This window comes from Tinamus guttatus, unplaced genomic scaffold, assembly GCF_059628265.1.
Source record: "Tinamus guttatus ecotype Peru unplaced genomic scaffold, ASM5962826v1 Tinamus_guttatus_pri_ptg000048l, whole genome shotgun sequence".
NCBI classification, from domain to species: domain Eukaryota; kingdom Metazoa; phylum Chordata; class Aves; order Tinamiformes; family Tinamidae; genus Tinamus; species Tinamus guttatus.
The window spans coordinates 2213279-2230905 of NW_028288582.1; the positions used below are offsets into that span (position 1 = coordinate 2213279).

General features: G+C 48.6%; 1 protein-coding gene across 1 annotated transcript in view; it reads left to right on the forward strand.

Annotated features, from left to right (window-relative positions):
- DAAM1 (dishevelled associated activator of morphogenesis 1) overlaps positions 1–17627 on the forward strand; it is an 86642-nt gene that overhangs the window by 13984 nt on the left and 55031 nt on the right. The window contains exon 2 of the mRNA XM_088539328.1: positions 5636–5734. The gene's annotated coding sequence lies outside the window, so the exon portion shown is untranslated. The remainder of the gene's footprint in view (positions 1–5635; positions 5735–17627) is intronic.

A 17627-nucleotide genomic window follows, 5' to 3' on the forward strand; every position in this document is an offset into this window, starting at 1 on the left:
TCAGATGCTCCCCCATGCTGTGTCAACTGATGTTCCCCGGCACCGTGTTTCAAACATCCTGGGCTACTGTGATGACAGAAAGCAATTTAATTCTTTTTAATTCTCTGCTTTCCTCCCCACTGCCCCCAAATTGCATGGTGATGGAAAGTAATCTGTCCAGGGCAAGGGTTTATAGCCCAGTAGGCATGAGGGGCCTCCGGAGTCCCTGGTTCTGGTGGGAACAGCCTGGTGGCTCTGCCTTGTGCTGGGAGGGGACAACATTGTGGCTGCTGCCCTGGTGTCCACCTGACTGATTCTCCCTGTGCTTCTAGTAGGGCTTGTTGGCCTCTGAAAGGATGACTTGCTTAGATATTGAGTATCTCAATTTGAAAATTGAGATGTCTGGCACCTTGTGGGGTGTCATGTAGCAATCGATGCCTTTGCCATGGTCCCAGGCTCCTCGAGGAGGACTCAGGAACCCAGTTCTAAGCCTCCTGATTTGAACAAAACTGAAAACGCACCCATTTTGTCTCGCAGTGCCCAGGTGCATCTTCCACCTGAGCTGTTTGTGTTGCTTCAGAGGCTGGGTCTAAATTAAACTTCCCCAAATTTCCTGGGGGAGCTTCTTCCTGAATGGCCATAAGTCTGGTCCCTATGGCTGTTGTCACTAGTATGGACCAGCCTGCAAGGCTCTGACCGCAGGAACGTGCCCATGCAGGGCAGGGTTCCTCATGGCTCCCATAGTGACTCCATAGCAGGGAGCTGAAGGAGGCGTGTGAGATGCCTTCATGGGAGACCATGATCTCTTGGATCCCATGTGTTTCGGCAGTGAGTAGTGCCGGGGTGGTTTGGCATGTCTGTGGTACCGTAGCACAGTGTAAACACCCCAGGACTGGTCCAGATGGGTCAGTCCCCAGGAAGGAAATGTTGGATCCTCTTACCAACATCTTGAAATTCATTAGCTTTTTTTTTGCTTCTGGGAAGTGAACACATGTGGGAATAGCAACCTCTTGATCATGAGTTAAGTGAGTAGATAGGACAAGACATGTTTGTTTATCAAAACACTAATCCGTGCCAGGGGGATGGGATTGGGTGTGTTCTGGGCAACAGGCAAGGCAAAATAGCCCGGCTGCAATAAGCGGGAGCAAACACAGCTGTGTGTGCCCGTGCGCCCTGTTAATTTGAGCTAATCACTTCGGGGAGTCTCTGCTTCAGATTGCTTCCAGAGATTCAGCGCCCTTTATTAATCTGCACTGATAATTGCAGCTTTAACACTACTAACTGGGGAGTTCTTAGGAAGCAGAGGCTCTCCTAGAAGATCTCTGCAGGTATGATCCCTAGGGTGAGGTCCATAGTCATCCTGTGTCTTCACCAGGGGACTGGAGAATGATTCCAGAAGGTGTTTTGGATCTGCAGAAATAACCTGGACTCGTTCCTGCAAAAGGTGCTTTAGCATGGCTGTATCTGCAGGAGAGGAGACCTCCTTGGAGATGCAGCATCATGGGACATGCAGTGACTCTTGCAGAACAGGCCCCGGGTTGTTCCCGAGGTTAAAATGCAGTCTATTATACCCTTGGTGTCTGTATTTTAAAGGACAAGTTCAGGTTGTGAGAGTGGAGAATGCTATAAATGGTTAAAAGGTAGGGAGAATAATTTGTGCTTAGGGAATAGAAGTGCACATCTTGCCTCTTCATCAAAAGCTAAACTTCTTAAGTGTATATTTCTTTGTCAGGGAGGAAATGGTGGATATCTAACAGCTCCTTGGTCTATCCAGTAACCCCAGTCTGGAAGCTAATGCGAATGAGTTCACTCTAGAACGAGGCATGGGTATATAAGTATATATTTATTTTATGAACTGCATTTAATCACTGGAACAAACACTGGAAGCAAACGGGCTTGTCCTTGTCTCGACACCCCTGGGTTGAGGCTGCCCTGGGAGGAAGCTGGATCTTGACGAAAGCGCATTAGGCTCCGCACTGAGAGAAGCGGATAAGATTAATGGGCTGTGACACCCGGCAGGTCAGTGGCCATGGTCTCATGGCCCCTGGTGGCTTTTAGCATCATGAAGATGTGGTGTGTGGCCAAGGCAGGGACAAAATGAGACATACGGGGAAGATTGGTGGTGGTCTTCACTGAAGCACCCTGTGAGCTTGACTGTCTTGGAAGTAGAAGGGTGGTGAGTGCTGCCCTCCTGGCTTGCAGTAGTGGGAGCCTCTAGGATGCTTTAAAAGGTGGTGCTGGCTGCTGTCAAGAAATTGATCTTGCCTATGGGACTGGGAGACTGGGGTGAGACATCCAGGGTACGTGGCAAACGCCTGGGTGCTGTTAGCTCTTCACACCTTGGCTGGAAAGATTGAACCTGGCTCAGCTGGATCCCACAGCAGAGAGGTGGCTGTGAGCTCTGGTGTTTCGGTGGCCATGGGTTGTCCTCCCTGGCTGTCGCTACAGGGGTTGGTGCTGTATTTGAGGTTCGCCGGGCTGGCAGAGCGGTGCCTGAATGGCACTTGGCTCATAGCTCCATCTGTCTTTCCCTGAGATGGGAGCTCTGCTGCCGTGATGGACCTGGTTGCTGCAGAAGACCATGGGGCTTCTTGCACTCAGTGCATACAGATGTGACCCGCTGGATGGGCACATTCCCACCCTTCCTGGAAACTGGTGCCTCCAGCAGCTGCTCCAGGTTCTCTCCAGCAAGAGAAGCTTGGAGGCTTCTCTCCAGCAAGAGAAGCTCAGGCCGTTTCTCCTCCAGGATGAAATGTTCACCCTACCCGTGGCCTGGTGCAAGCTCCACACGCAGACTCCATATCTCACCCATGCAGGAACAATGTTCCTATGCCAGCCAGAAAGTAGGTGTGCAAAGAGACCATGCAGACGTTAAGCTTGTTAGCGTCATTCCCGGTGCCTGCAAAGGCATCCATAGGGTCTGCCAAATGCATGGAAGCATGCAGGATGGTCTCCTCAGCATCATTTTCTCCCAGCTCCGTGATGGGCCATTCAAAATGCCTGCTCAGAAAAAGAGAATTTGTCCACGGGACTGAGATTCAGACTGCAACTCCTGTGCCTCTTGCTGCTGGGTCATTGGGACAGCCCTCATTTTGTCTTATCCTGTTTATCTGAATGAAGCAATTTGTAAGGACGTTTTCCGTGAATCGATATATCCATCCTTGTATTGTGCCTTGGAGGTTTAATTTGCTCTAGATACTGCACCAAATATTTCTTTGTCCTGAATTGCTCTGCAGAGTCCTGCCTTAGAGAGAGAGGAAGGAGAAATGGCTGGAATTTCTGAGAATATGCCATGGAGATCTGATATTTCTCAGCCCTTCTTAAAGTTGCGTCTCCCAACATGGGCTAAAGAGATGAGGGAGGGTGTATGTGAAATAGTTGCTCTAGGTATGTGTGTGGAGCTTGAGGAATTTGTACATGTGCCAAGCAATTCCTGATGTTACAAGTCTTGGGGAAACCGAAGCCAAAAATAAAGGGAGGGAGGGAAAGCTTGCCTTTTGAACGATACCACTGCTAGGAAATCTCAGTTACAGGTACATTTCCCTTTCATATTTCAGTGTGGCATTTCCTGTCAAGAGGAATTGAAAAATTCCTGTTGCACCGCACCACATCCCCTTCCGAAAACTGCTTTGGCAAGCCAAGGAACATGCATCTTTTGAAAGTGATATGTGCATGTTTGTTTAAGAAGCCCTACCACAGGATCTGCTTGGAAAAGGAGAGTTTAAAAACACAGCTCTGCTCTACATGGAGAAGGCAAAGATAACACTAAGATCCCCAGTCCTGGACTTGTTCCCATTGCTTTATCCATTGGAGCATCTTAGGGGCAGTTTAGCAGGGCTGGAGCAGTGACTGTGGATGGATTCTCTGCAGAGACCTGGGATGTTTTGGGGACCTCTGAACGGATCTGATGTGGGCTGGATGCGGGGATCCTCGAGGGCAGGTCTAGCCCTACTTTCCATCTTGCTGTGCCTGCCCAGCCTGTGCGCCACGGGAACCCTCTGCTCCCCATTTGGAGTGCTTTTGAGATCACTTTGCAGCTCTTCGAGATCAGAGCTTGCTCTGGAAACCCAGAAATGTCCCCAGCACCAAAACACACCATGAGGAGTGCGCACGGTCTCTGGTTCTGATTTCCTTTGTTGCTGCCAAGAACCGTTGGGTTGCACCCAGTGTTTCAGCACGATGTCCTTTCTTTTGTTCCTGAGTATTGGGAAAGTCTGTGTGTGTGTATATACAAAAAAAGCATTTGTGTATTTTTAACATAGCTGTTTGTGAGTTATTGCACTTGGAGTGTGGGGCTGCCTGGCAGAGCAGGGACGTTTCTGTCAGTCACCTGCCTATCGGACTGACATCCTCGCGGTGTTCCTGGTAGTTCAGCTCTGCTTGCACCAGGTCAGAAGAAAAGGATTGTCAGGGAGTGAGCCAAAACCTGTTGAAGCCTATTTAGAAATGCTCCTTCCAACGTGAAAAGGCTTCAGAATAAGTCTTTCTTGGCACAAGTGGAGGAACCTGGTTGCTCTTAGTTGAATCACAGCCTGGCCCAAGGCCTTTAAGGTGTGTGTCCATCTTGTGGTCCCTATTGCTGTTTCTCTGCACCCATGTTGACGTGCACTGTCACCTGCATGTCCTTGCATCAATAAAAAAGATGCAGCCTCTGGCTGCCTGGCTCAGTATTGGCACATTGGACCTGAAGGCAAGGTCAGAGCATCGTCATGCCCGAAACGAATGGGAGCAACCACGTAAAATGGTCATTTGAAATAATCGCCCCAATGATTTCTCCTCCCTTTCCTCCCTCCATGTTCTTCCTCTGGCCCTGTGTCCTTCACCGCCCAGGGGCTGGCTGGATCCATTCAGGATTTATGGTAAAAGGGAAATTTTATGCGTGTAATTAAAACGTGGCATTGCTGGGTAGAAATGGGATTTGGTGCTTATTGCTGCGCTGCTTTTCTCACGCGCGAGGTTGAACTGATTGATTACGAGGTCTGAGATTAAATATTCCCCCGAGCTCTGCTGGTATTTAATGGGGTGGGGGAGGGCAAGGAGGAAAAGGATGGTTTTCCTCGGAGGCGAGGAGAGCCGAGGAACATCGAGGTCGGGCGTTGCGGAGGCTGCGGGCACTGCAGGAATAGATCCAAATCTGATGCTTTATGCCGTGCCCGCGCTGCTGGTGGGCTTCTTGCTCCGAGCCAGTCCCTGCCTGGCTACCTCCCTTTCCCATGGGAACTCACCTTATTTACTTATTTTTTGTAATTTCTTCCAACCCCTCCAATATATTTTTAGCCAGCCCTAGGACACACCAGCGTTTGGGGGCGTTTGGGGCGTTTCGCCACGTGCCTCGGAGAAACCCATGTTTACCTGCTCCTGGAATACTTCCCTTGAAGTCTAATTTTAGCTAATGGGGCCGGGATCCCCGGAGGGAGCAGCGGAGATTTCCTATCGGTGCAGACCTCAAGGAACCCGCACGCAAACAAAAGCAAGGCAGAAGCACTCGGGTTTATTTTTGCAAATTCTTTTGCAAAGGGCGTGCCGTATTTTGGGAACGTGGGCACGCACCGGCTTTGTTCTCCAGTAGTCTGGCCCAGGCGGGTATTTCAGGTCTTCCAAGATGCAATCAGAATAATTAGTTACTGTCTGTTTGTACCTTCTGTTTTTGTTGCAGACTTTCCAAAGGGCGGATTTCTCTTTTGTGAGCGCTGCCTGAGTGTCGCTTAATCGTGAAGCATCTGATTTCCTCCCGGTTATCTGTCATGCTGCTTATGTAAGTACAAAAAAAACAACAAAAAATCAATGTGGGGGGTGGATTCTGCCTGAGGGGTTTTGGAAAGATTATTCCTTGTTGCCGCTGGTTTAAGTGCAAGCCTTGCTTGGTTTCCAGCCTGCCGTGGGATGATCACAGGACTATATGTTTTCATTGGCACTTAATGACCCAGCGGGTGTAATGGTGTTGCTTTGGGCCAAGCCTTTGTGGATGTCCCAATGAAGTGGCTGGATCAGTGTCACTGGGTGGCATTTTGGGGAAAAAAACCCACCTTTTTGCAGAAAGAGCGAGCTCCTGCTTGCGTTTGTGCCGTTTTGACGCCTTAGCTCTGGGGCATCCCTTTCTACCTACTGAAAAACACGCCTCTGCCGGGAAGACATTGCCGTTGGTTTGCCAGGATTGGGAACCAGGCTGGTTTTCAGCTTTCCCTCGCATGTGTGGCGCAGGAAGGAGTGAGATGGTGGAAAAAGGAGATGTGAAGGAGACATGAGGGCTCCGAACGAGCGGATAACGCGACGTTTCTCCTTCCGTGGCTCTTGCAGGGCTGCGAGTCCCAAGCACAGCTGTGGCGGGCGATAGATGCGGATCTGCCGGCTTGGGCATCCCAGAGAGGATGCCGTAAATTTTCTTCTGCCTGCTCCTGCCTCGGGGGTCAGGCCCTGCACGCTTTAATTAGCTCTCGTCAGGGATTACAGACATGGGAAGCTCATTACGGGGCAGGCGCTGGCGCGAGGCCTGCTGCGGGACGCAGTGCAAATAGGCCGGTGTTTCCCATGTGCTTTTCCACAATAACAGTTGCCGACGTGGGATGCAGGTTCCCTCTTCCCGGCTGCATCCCAGCCTCGTTCCAGCGGCTCTGAGGCCTCTGGGAATGGGCGCTGGCTCCATCCCACGGTGCCAAACAGAGCGGTGAGGCCTGGATGGCGGCAGCGCATCCTACATTCCCCGATGCCGCAGGTCTCCCGAGCTGCCCTGGCTCTCACCGTCGGCTTCTATTTTCCCAATGACATTTACTGAGCGTGAAAGCATTTGCTCTTTCAGTTATCTGAAATGCTCCTTCAAGAACTGTGAAGATATTTTTTTCCAGGAATGCCCTATTTCCTCAGTGGTGCCTTGGCCTATAAATGAATATTCCTGGTGTGTCCTGCCACCTGATAAAGAAAGCTCATAATGCTTAGCTTTATTTAGGCCAGGTGAAAAATGAAGGTATTTCAAGCTGTATCCTCTTCTTTGGCACCAGAAAAACATGCCTTAATGACAGAGGACACCAAAGACAGACATGGATGAATAGACCTGATGTTGTTATTTTTTATTGGATACTTTACAGTTCATGGAAGGGAGGTTCAGCTTTTGAGCTGAGGAGCTCAAAATGGAGAAGCCAAGGATGCAAAATGAAGCCACAGGATCTTTGCTCTCCAAAAACCTTCTTCCTATGGAGATTCCCAACGGAGGTGGGGGGCCATCCCGCCACCGAGGCGCGAGCCTGGGTCTGGCTTCCCCGCTCGCGCCCTCCAGCACCCCCAGCTCTCCTCATAAAACTCCAAAGAACCAGAGCCTTGGCCTGGTTTCGATTTTAAAAATAACTTGCACATTTGGAAGCTAAAGTTTCAGAAGGGAATGGGATAATGGCTTTGATCATGGCAGCTAGAGATCAAGGGAGGGCTTTTTCGGTTTTGCAGCATCAGATGGAAAATATATTGTAGCGTCTAGACTTTATCATCCCGGAGCAAGGTTCTTGTTTTTTTTTTTTTCCATTTTTTTCTCTTTTACAAAAGGTCTAATCCTAAGTCCATGTAAAGTTGACAGGAAGGCTTCTTGGGAAAGGAGCCTGGCTTTGGTTTTGATTGTGTCCAGAAGCAAGTTGAAAGAGGTGGGAAGCAACGTTGGACTTTGACGGACTTCTGTGTTTACGGGCCGGCCGTTTCTCATTAGGCTGTTGGCATGGGTGGAAGTTGCAGAGTTGGCAGCAAGGAGACCGGAGGCGGGGACCGGCCTCGTGGCAGCCACGTGGTCCCCAAACGCTTGGTCTCGATGGCCCTGCAGCACATGGGAGCGCTGGTTATCCCTCTTGACCTCTGGTTGGGGCAACATGATAATTGTAGATGTCCATGTCTACTGGTGTTCAGAAAGAACTCCAGCTTCTCAGTGTGAAAGGTAGAAAATGCATCATTTTTTTCCCGTACTTTTTTTAAGTCTACAGAACAAAATCAGACACAGAGCTGCAATCTCTTTGGCTGCTTCGAATAACCTCGAAAGCTGCCCAAAAGATGAGGAGATGCTGGATTTGCCAATTCTCTCTCTTCCTGAGTGTCCCTGTAGCAATTGGACTTTGGTGTGTCGGGGGCAAATGAAAAACATGGAAAATGAGCACTTTTGGAAAATGCGCGAGTTGAAGTTGTTGTGCTTCTGCCTCTGGTCTTTTGTATGTGCTTTTTGTTTGAGAGAGGGAAAAAATTGCCATTGCCATTGCCATTCTATTTTCTTTTCCCGTCAATTACTCTTTTAGGCGCATTTGTTTCCAAGTATGAATCCATGCAAATGCTAGCCCGTAAACACTTTCCAGTGTGAAAACTGTATTAAAATAGGGCTGGAAGGGATCTTGAGAGGTCACCTTGTCCCCAAGGCAGGATCAGTTAAATCCACTCCTTGAGCTGGAATGCGATCGTGTTTGTTGGGAACTGTTTTCTCGTAAATTATGCATGAAGCAAAGGCAAAAAAACTATCATATAATGCTGCCAATATGTGTGTGCAAGTTTCCCTCTGAATAGGCTTATGAAATTCAAATTATTTGCTGCCTAGATGCTGAAAATTAATGCTAGGCTTGCTCCAGAGCAATTCAAAGTAATACTCCTGAGTAGCCTTCACTGTTCTGCCTGGATCTTTCCTAAAATGCTGTGGCTTTTATGAATAAAAGATGTTTATCCGCAGCCTTTATCTGATGTGGAGCAATCCCAGGAGATCCATGGAGATAACAAGACATCACGGATGTTCATTGCTTCTCGTGAAGTAGATGTGAACTTTTAGAGTGAAAACAGTTCTCTAGACCTCATCTTGAGTTGGAGGAACCTTTCCCAAATAAGCCCCCAATCAACCCAAATCCCAGCACTGGGGTTATCTGCAAGGTCCTTCCCCAGACAGCAGCAACACCAACATTCCAGAAGTCTATGGCCATCTTCCTCCTTGACCTCTGCAGGATTTAGACTTGCGGGGTCCTGGAGAGAATAGGATAGGCAGTACTAGAAATCCTTGTCTGCTCTGAGACTGAAACCAAGTCAATGACTTCAAGTCAGTGATGACTTCAATTAAAGTCATCACTCAAATAATTTCCATCACATGTTCCTCTAATCTAGCTTTGTGTCTTGACTGGTGGATTGAAATTAAACGATGCACAAGAAACCTCACTTGATCCCATTGCCTTTCAAAGGGCCTGCAGAGCTGCAATGTGTCTGTTTTCCATGCTTTTAGCTCCCAATTCCATTGATAGATTGTTTTGAAGGAAGCTCATGTGTAGCCAGCTGGATGCTGGCTTGCCTTCGGACAGCACCGAGTTGGTATTAGCATTCACACAGCCCAGGTGGTGACTGATTTGCTTTCATGTGGTGCTTTTGCCAACCAGCTTACTGTAGGTAATATCAATATTCATCGATCTTTGACCATGGGGCTGGCTCGGGGAGCAACACTAGCCCATCTGCACGTTGAAAGTCATGATGGCTGGCAGCATTATTCCCTGGCCAAATGTATGCATCGAGATTGTGGCTTTGATTTGTTGCAGATGGCTCTCTGGATATAGTCTAGGGCATTTTGCCAGCCAATTTTATATCCGTGTAAAAGTGATTGACATCTCTATCAATAAAGCTGCTGTGGAATTATAACTCTAAATATGTGTATTCATTAAGTTATTTTTATATCTCAAGTGGCTTGCTGTTCTGTTACCATGAGTGAGCCATGTTCTTCACATGCATGCTGTTCGCAGCCCCAAAATAAACTAGCAAAACCACAGCTTTTGAGATTTTGAAAGTCTTTTTCCCTTGGAAATAGATATGTGTCAGCTGCCCATGGGTCCCCCACCTGCTGCAGTGGGACAAAGGACCCCACTTTTAGACAGGCACCCACTGGGGATGAGCTTGCTCCAAACATCAGTGTAGAGACAGGCCCAGAAATGGTAGCGTCTCCAAACATGGGAGAACGAACTCTTGGGTTTTTTTGGTATGAGCTTATACTGATCGCACAGATCCTGTGAGCTGTTCAGTCATGCTCTGCAGTGAGACCCAATATACTGGCCAGAATGTGCCTTTGTTGGAGCATTTAGCCCTATGGACAGATAAATACCATTTGTGCTATGGAGAAGGATCCCTCCATCCATGTCCTTGGTGCAAGCTCTGCAAAGGCTTCCCTCTCTCTGCCGCACGGCCTGGGCTGCGCAGGAAAAGGGTCTTTTGGCCTCGTTTGCCCTTCCCTGCTGTCACATCGACTGCAGGAGTGTGCAAGAAAGACCCCAGATTTGCTCCAGGCTCTGCTGTGAGCTGCAGAGAGTGGGGACGAGCAGAGCTGAGAGGAAAGCCTGGCCACCTGCATGCTGGTATATATATATGTATATATATATATGTACACGAGAGCTGGCATATTTAGCTTGGTCTCTGAATAGGCTTAGGAAAATGCTGCAAACTTTCTGGGGAGGAGGGCTGAGGAGGGAGGAGGAGGTGTTTTTCTTCTCTGTTTCAAGCATTTGAATATTCATTCAGTAGATTATGAAGCATGAAGCTCATGTGCCTGAGAGGCAGATCAGCTGCTTTGCATTCCTCAGTAATAAAGTGCATTGTTTAAAGTTAATCTACTTTTTTGTTTGTTTGTTTTTAGTTTAGTTCCCTACTGAAAGAAAGCTTATAAAGGTGGTCTGTCCATCTGGTGCTTCTTCCCTATCACCAGCCATTCATCGAGTCCCTTGGCTGATTTTGTCCTCTCAAAACCTTTCATTTCAAATATGTGAAACTGCAACAGGCTTGGTGCAAACTGGCGACAGGATAGAAGGGTGTTACGAGTTTTTTTTTTATTGAAGGAAAAGATGCAATGAAAACTCCATCTGTACTAGACATCAGGGCATACACGTAAGTGTTACGATGTCCAAGCCATGGAAAGTGCTTCCGCTGGATTTAGCGTGTTACAAGACACCAGGGCCCGCGCTGCAGGAGTCTGCACATACATGTGTGTGTTGCTGGGGGAGCGGTCTCATACGTGGATTCTCTGATGTCTAATAAATGTAAGTTCGTCCTTTGGCCTTCATATAAGTTTCATTTATTGCTTAGGCTCACAGGTACAAATCTGGAAACGTCCTTTCGTTAGTTTTGATGTTCATAGAGCTTCCTACTTCCTACCCCTACCCCCATATTTTTTCCAAGTGCAGTTTCTTTTCTACAGCAGGATGGATCCAATACTCCAGTGACTTTAGAGGCATTAACATGTCTTGGTGTTTTGCTGGGGCTGGTTCGAGCCTCTGTGCTGTTCTTCATCAGCAGGCTGACAAGCTGCTGTGGGGAGAGCGTCCTGATAGGAGCTGTTTGTGCAAATGCATGAAGGATCCTGGGGCTCCTTCACTCCAGTTTTCTGTGATATTGTGGAGGCTGGGAAGGAAAAGGTGCTGCAAATTGTGATTACTGAAGGGGCAAGTTGTACAGCAGCACTGAAAGCCTCATCTTCCATCACCGGAAAGCTGAGTGGATGAGCAGCAGATGGAGAGGGAGACCTGTCAAGTGTGAGTGGTGTCCCCTGCCCCAGATCTCTCGTGACTTGTAACATCAGAGTTGTGGCCGTGTGGTGGAGCTCAGATGGGTGTTCAGCCAACAACTGGCGTTTGTCCAATGACCAAGTGTGCCACCAGCATGGCTCAAAGCAGCGAGTCTGTGTTCAGCCTGGTGTTTGGTGGTGGCCTTGGCAGGCCGTCTGTCCCACCGTGTGTCACCCAGACACCTCCCGTGCTTCAGGATCATGGCAGTTACGGTGTTTCCAGCTGTGGTAGCTGCTGCTGGCACCTCTCAGCTGGTGGATGGGTCCTACAGGGTGGGCTGAGATCTTGCATCACTGATGCTGACCCATAAAGATCAGCAGCCTACTCCCCGTGGACATAAGGTGGGGTGTGAATAGGAACAATTTTTCACTGTGTCCTTGGTAAGCCACCAAATTTTTCCATGCTTGCCTATTTTTTTCAGTGATGGATGTCTATACATTTTTCCATGTGTGAATTTGATTCTTCGCATTCTGCCAGAGCTTGAGTATTTTTGAGGAGCTATGTTTTGGGGCTTTTTGCTTCTCATTTGCTGTCTTATTTTGCTTAATAAGAGCACACTGAAGACCCGGGAGCCTAAAATAAAACTGCCTATTACGCATTACCTGATTAGACGCCATGGTAATAAGCGTCTGCATCTAAACCTGGATTAGCCAGGGAGCAGTCTTGGGATGGATTTGCATAGCATGCATGCCATTTCCTTCTGATGTGTTGGGGAAATGACTGAAATCCAATGTCTAAAGCATTCCTGTGCTTGAAGCATTCCTCTTGATCTATGGGTTCCTCCTCCCACAAGGCAATCAGCTGTACAAAAAAATGCCTGCTATTTTCAGGAAGATTTTTTTTTTCTACACTTCTCCTGCTCTTGGAACTCAGGTTCAAGTTGATGGTAGCTCCAGCCACTAAAAAATGGCAGTAACAGAGCTGTGAAGGTTTTTGTCTTACGTTTCTCTCGAGGCATTTATTTGAGGGAGTTTTGTCTCCCCGTGGCAGTCAGTGTCTGTAGTGGAGGGAATGGGAAGTTTTCCAGTGTCTACATCCAGTGTGCAGCTCCTGCAGCCCTTAGCTGCAGTGTTGCAGGTCTGGTCCTGGAAGGTGTTGTGAAGACGTGGAATCCAGAAATGACTTAATTTCTTTCCCCTATAGACAGCATTGAGATCTTGGACAGGGCCAGGTTAGGTCACTCTTGGATTCATTCATTAGCTTAGAATAACTTGGAGCTCAGGAAAACTTGGAGCTGTTAATTTGGAGCATGGGGATACCCAGGACGGTAGAAGGCAGATGCAGGACCTCGGTGGCAGGGGGACAGCAGAGTGTCACACGGCAGCGTGTCACCCAGGGCTGCTGCTGCTTCCCGAGGCGCAGGCACCCGTGTGTGCAGCTGGAAAAGCCCGGGTCAAGCAGAGCTGGAAGTCAACATTTGCTGTGGGTTGTTACCGGCAATTCAGTTTGAAGACAGACATAATTAGCCTTATCCAGCCATTTCCTGCTTTCCGTGTTGTGCCTGTGCTTAGGAAAACATTACCTTTGGGTACTTCGAGCAGAGATGTGCTGACTTTTTTGCAGCCCCTCGACCAGAATGCTCTGTCTCCACTTGCGTGCTTAGTTTTGGTTTTGGTTTTGTTTTTATGGCTATGCTTAACCGCTTGTGAACGGAATAAATGCAGCCCTCTCCACCTGACATATTTGCTTGGCCTACTTCTGACCCTCATAGCATGGCGTGATGCAGGACAGGCGTGAGGAATAACGTGCAATTCACTGGGTTTCAAGCTCAGTTAGACCTGCTGGACCATGCGGGGATATTAACTGTGTTGTCCGGGTTGTACTCGAAGAAAAGGTGAGCTGGTTAATGGAAAGGCTGCAGCCTCGAATAGCTCTTGTGAGCAAGGAGCTCAGTCATGATCCTGACCAGCTGGGGATGTTTTGGCTTCCGAAGCTTTTGAGGAAATCTGGGGGTGCTTTGGTATATCTGCAAGGAACTTTTCCATTAGAGACCTGGGTTGACCTGATGTCGATTGAATAAATTCCTCTTGGAGTTAGGAAAGGAGGTGAGGTTTGAGGGAGCATCATGGAGCTGCTGATAACCAAGGAAAACCTGGAAGTCTGTGCTAGCAGCTCCCTCCATAGTGGGACTAGTCCCAGATATCTAGACACTGAGTCTGGCCCTCCGAAAGATAAGTGAAACACTTCAAAAGCATTTATCTTCTCTCAGGGTCTTTGAGCCTCTTACAACGCTCTTGGGTCCCTTTTCAAGCATTTCTTTGCAGCTGAGAGGCTGGGTTTTTTCTTCTCTTAATGAAAATGGAGATCATTGTGTAAATATCTGCAGGGACAGGAACTTGGTGTTGCACTTTGAGGGTGAGGGCTCTGTGAAAACCTGCAGAATTATCAGCAGGAAAGACATCCAGAGAGCCCCGGTGGGGAAGGCAGCTGCTGTCGCTCTGATATTGCCCCTTCCGATGGAAGATTTCATTCCTGGAAGCATTTGCTCCTTGAGTGCAGAGGCTTTTCGTTTAAATTGCAAAGATTATAGCACAGAGGCTATAGAGATAGAGGCAGACAGCATGCCTAAAGCTTTAGCAAAGCTGCAGCTATGCTGTTTGCACTCTGAAATGTTTGGGGAAGAAAAGAGATTTGTTTAAATCAATGCAAAAAAAAAACCCAGTGTGAGTACTTGATATATTTAAATTTGGTTTATATTGACGTTGCTGATGCTGATACTTTCCTAGATTAGGCTAAATGCCACTATAAAATGGCCTCTATTGATTTTTAAATGCATCCTCTTGGGATTTAGCCAGTTTCGGGTGAGGCTGTGGGCAGATGTGCCAGTCATGAAATGAAAGCTGCTCCAGTGCAGTGAGGTACCTGCCTCGCTGTGTCCTTGTACAGGGAGATCTTCTGGTTCAGTGTAGCAAGGACTTGGTATTCCTGTTTAAAGGGCAAAATCCCCCATGGACAGTGAAACCTTTTGCCTTTGGGATGTGTGACAACATCAGTACCTTGAATTTTACTCCTCACCCCTATACTTTTCTATCTTGAGGATTAAATTCTCATATGAGCTAATGGCCAAAGCCAGTACCTTTGTTAAACAGAATCCATGCTCTTTAGAGCAGGTTTCTTTTTGCCATCATCTAGATAATGTTGCATAATCTAGATAAATGTTGCTTTCCCATTAAAAAATATAATTAAGTCTTCCAATTAGGCTTGCCTGCCCCGGTCGCCTGCTTTGTTTTACTTATTTATTTATTTATCTTAATGTTTAAATGTGAACAGAAGTCTTTTCGTGTAACGTGATAGAACCTGCTGCTTTTAGCAGCCCTGTTAATAGCAGAATTGGCCTCGGAACTGTTCTGATTCCTGTGTGCTATTCCTGGAGAATTGGGCAAAACGCAATAGCGAGCGAAGGCGGCTCCTGTGCGCGGCTCTGCCGGAGCGCTGGGACGTATCGGTGTCAACCTTCGTGCTGGGAGGAAAGTGGCCAGCGGGCAATTTTCTGCTATCAGACATTTTAATCAAGGAATTCTTAACCCTAAATTCTTACTTTAAGGGGAGGAAAAAATCTCACTGCAGATTAACTTCAGGATTTTCAGATCCTTAAGGCAAAATCAGCACTGGGGGTCTCCTGCGGCACGCGGGCCAACTGATTGATCTAGCACACGTGTTTGGGTCAGTTTGGGCACCTTGGGGATGGGAAGTTTAATGATGTGCTCAGACATCAAGCTGTAAGGGTCTCTCCTAGTCCTGGTTCCTGTTTCAAGCAGCCTCAGCGGAGTTTGTGTTTCAAAAGAGAAGAAAACCCCACAATCTGCTGGAGGTTAAAGAGATTTGTTTCCGAGGCAGGAATTGCATGAGGCGCTGTTAGCCTCACCTCAAACATGGATAATCCTCAAATCTCCAAGCACATGACCCTAAATTAGCTGGTTGGGACTAAGCTGGTCACTCCTCAATTTGCTGCCGTGCTGCTGGTTCTGGATAGTGCGGGACGGTGTGTGTTTGCTGCTGCCCAGCCTCAAAAATCCGGATTCTGGTGCCAAATTAATTAAGCGGCTTAAACAGAGGGAAAACCTGCCTGCCTTCCACCCGTTCTACAATTGCAGGGCTTGTCTCTCCCTGGGGATTACCAGCGAAACGGGGAGCAGTGAAACGGAAAGTTCAGCCAGGAGGCTTTGCATACAATAAATCAAAGCCCTAGTCCAAATATTCATTGGAGGAGGGGGAAAAATAAAAGAAAAGGGAAGAAGAGGAGAATTAAAATGAAGCCGAGCTTTTATTGAACTGTTGTTCTCCAGGAAAGGGCTAATTGGCAAACAAATGTCGTGCAGCAGCGGCGAGCGCAGCACCGCTCTCCTGCCGCTTGCTGTCGTTGGCCTCAGCGTTGCATCCTCCGGGAAAGGATGTGGAATCCGGAGAGAGCTCAGGGAGGGGGCAACTTGCGTGCGGATCCTTTGGGATGAGGAGCAAAACGTTGGGATGGGAGCCCTCCTGCTGGCAGCCCGGCAAGCCCTGATCCGGGCTGGAAGGTGGTCCCCGCGCTTGCTGCGTTGGGAGCTCTCTAATTATCTGGGAGAGAGAGAAGTGCCGCTAATTACATGTAATGCACGATACGCTGCGGTGGGTTTAATAGTCCGATATGATCAGCCTCCTTGGGGCGTTTTTTTTTTTTTTTTTCTTTGTGTGAACGTTTTGGGCAAAACCGGCGAAGAAAAGGGAGCAGGGCTGGATCTCAGCCTGGGAAAACCCTCCTTGCTGGGGATGGAGCCAGGCTGGAGCAGGATGAGGGTATCTCCCCTCGCCCCAGGAGGCCCCCTGGTTATTTTAGCGGCGTGCTGCCCTCACCAGCCAGGCTGGGTCGGGGAGGAATGGGATGAAAAACATTTCTTCCCCTCCCCAGCCACCTTTGAGGCTTCTTCTACAAAAGAAGAACCACAGATATGCCTGCCTGTTGGAAAAACGCACCGTTTCTAGAATTTGGGTCACTTAGCACCCCTAGTGAGCACTGAAAAATAAATATATATATATTTATATAGGTTCCCGATCTGGGTCTTATCCATGGTCGCACATTTGTTGTCCTTGTTCTTGAAATCAATGGCATTCACCCCAGCAGATCTCCTGGAGTTCAAGTAAGAAACAGTCTGTAGTGACGTAGGCAGAGGACCTGGCGCTGGCACGGAGCTCCTTGCACGTTAAATCTACCCTTTTTAACCGAGAGCTTGTGACCTCCTTTGGCAGCTCTGTGCCACGCGCAGCCTCGCCGACCAGGACACTTTCAGCAAGGTTGGATTTTAGCCTCAGAATTAAGAAAGGGCGTTTTCCCCACGGCATCTTCCCTGCTTGACGGCATTGGTGGCGTCGGCGGTGTCGGTGAACGGAGATGCACGGGGCTGCATCCCCCAGTGCCACCCATGTGCCCGACTTTGCTGGAATCCCCTTGTCTGGAGCCAGGGAGGACCACGGTGGCCAGAGGTGTTTTCACCTGGGCCACCTGGGTTGTCCCCTCGGCCGCGGGACAGCGACGTTCCAGGAACACGGAGGCGACGATCTGGATTTTTGCTCCATTGCCAAAGCCTGGGATTCTGCTCCCAGAGCTGGTCACAGACACGCTCCGGGGAAGCTATTGAATATTCAAGCGGTAATTGCTGCTCTTGTTTCCTTAAAGCAAAGGAGGAAGCGACACCAGGGTCCAATTTTCTCCTAATGACTGATTTCATTAAGCAGTGCTCAGGGCAATGTAGGCTTATTTATTTATTTATTATTATTTATTTATTAGGGTGATCCTCATCTCTGCTTTATGGCTGCTCGGTGAAGCCGGGAAGCCCTTCTTTACCATCCTTCGCGCTCCTCTCCTCCTGCTCTCCTCTTGCTTAGCCTTTTCCTGAAGCCCTTCTCTGCTGTGGTCACCTGCTCCACTTAAATCCGCTGGCAAATGTCTCGTTGCTGCCTGGGACGGAGCCAAGGATGTTTTCCGGCTGCCTCGCTCCTCCCGGGCTCTGCCCTCTCTTACCTCCCAGGGATCCGTCCTCCTGCCAGCATTAACCTCGTTGCTCTGCTCTTTGGGGTGCTTGCACAAGCGGAAAACTAGCAGGGAACCAGGAGCAGGGGACACACGTGGTCCCA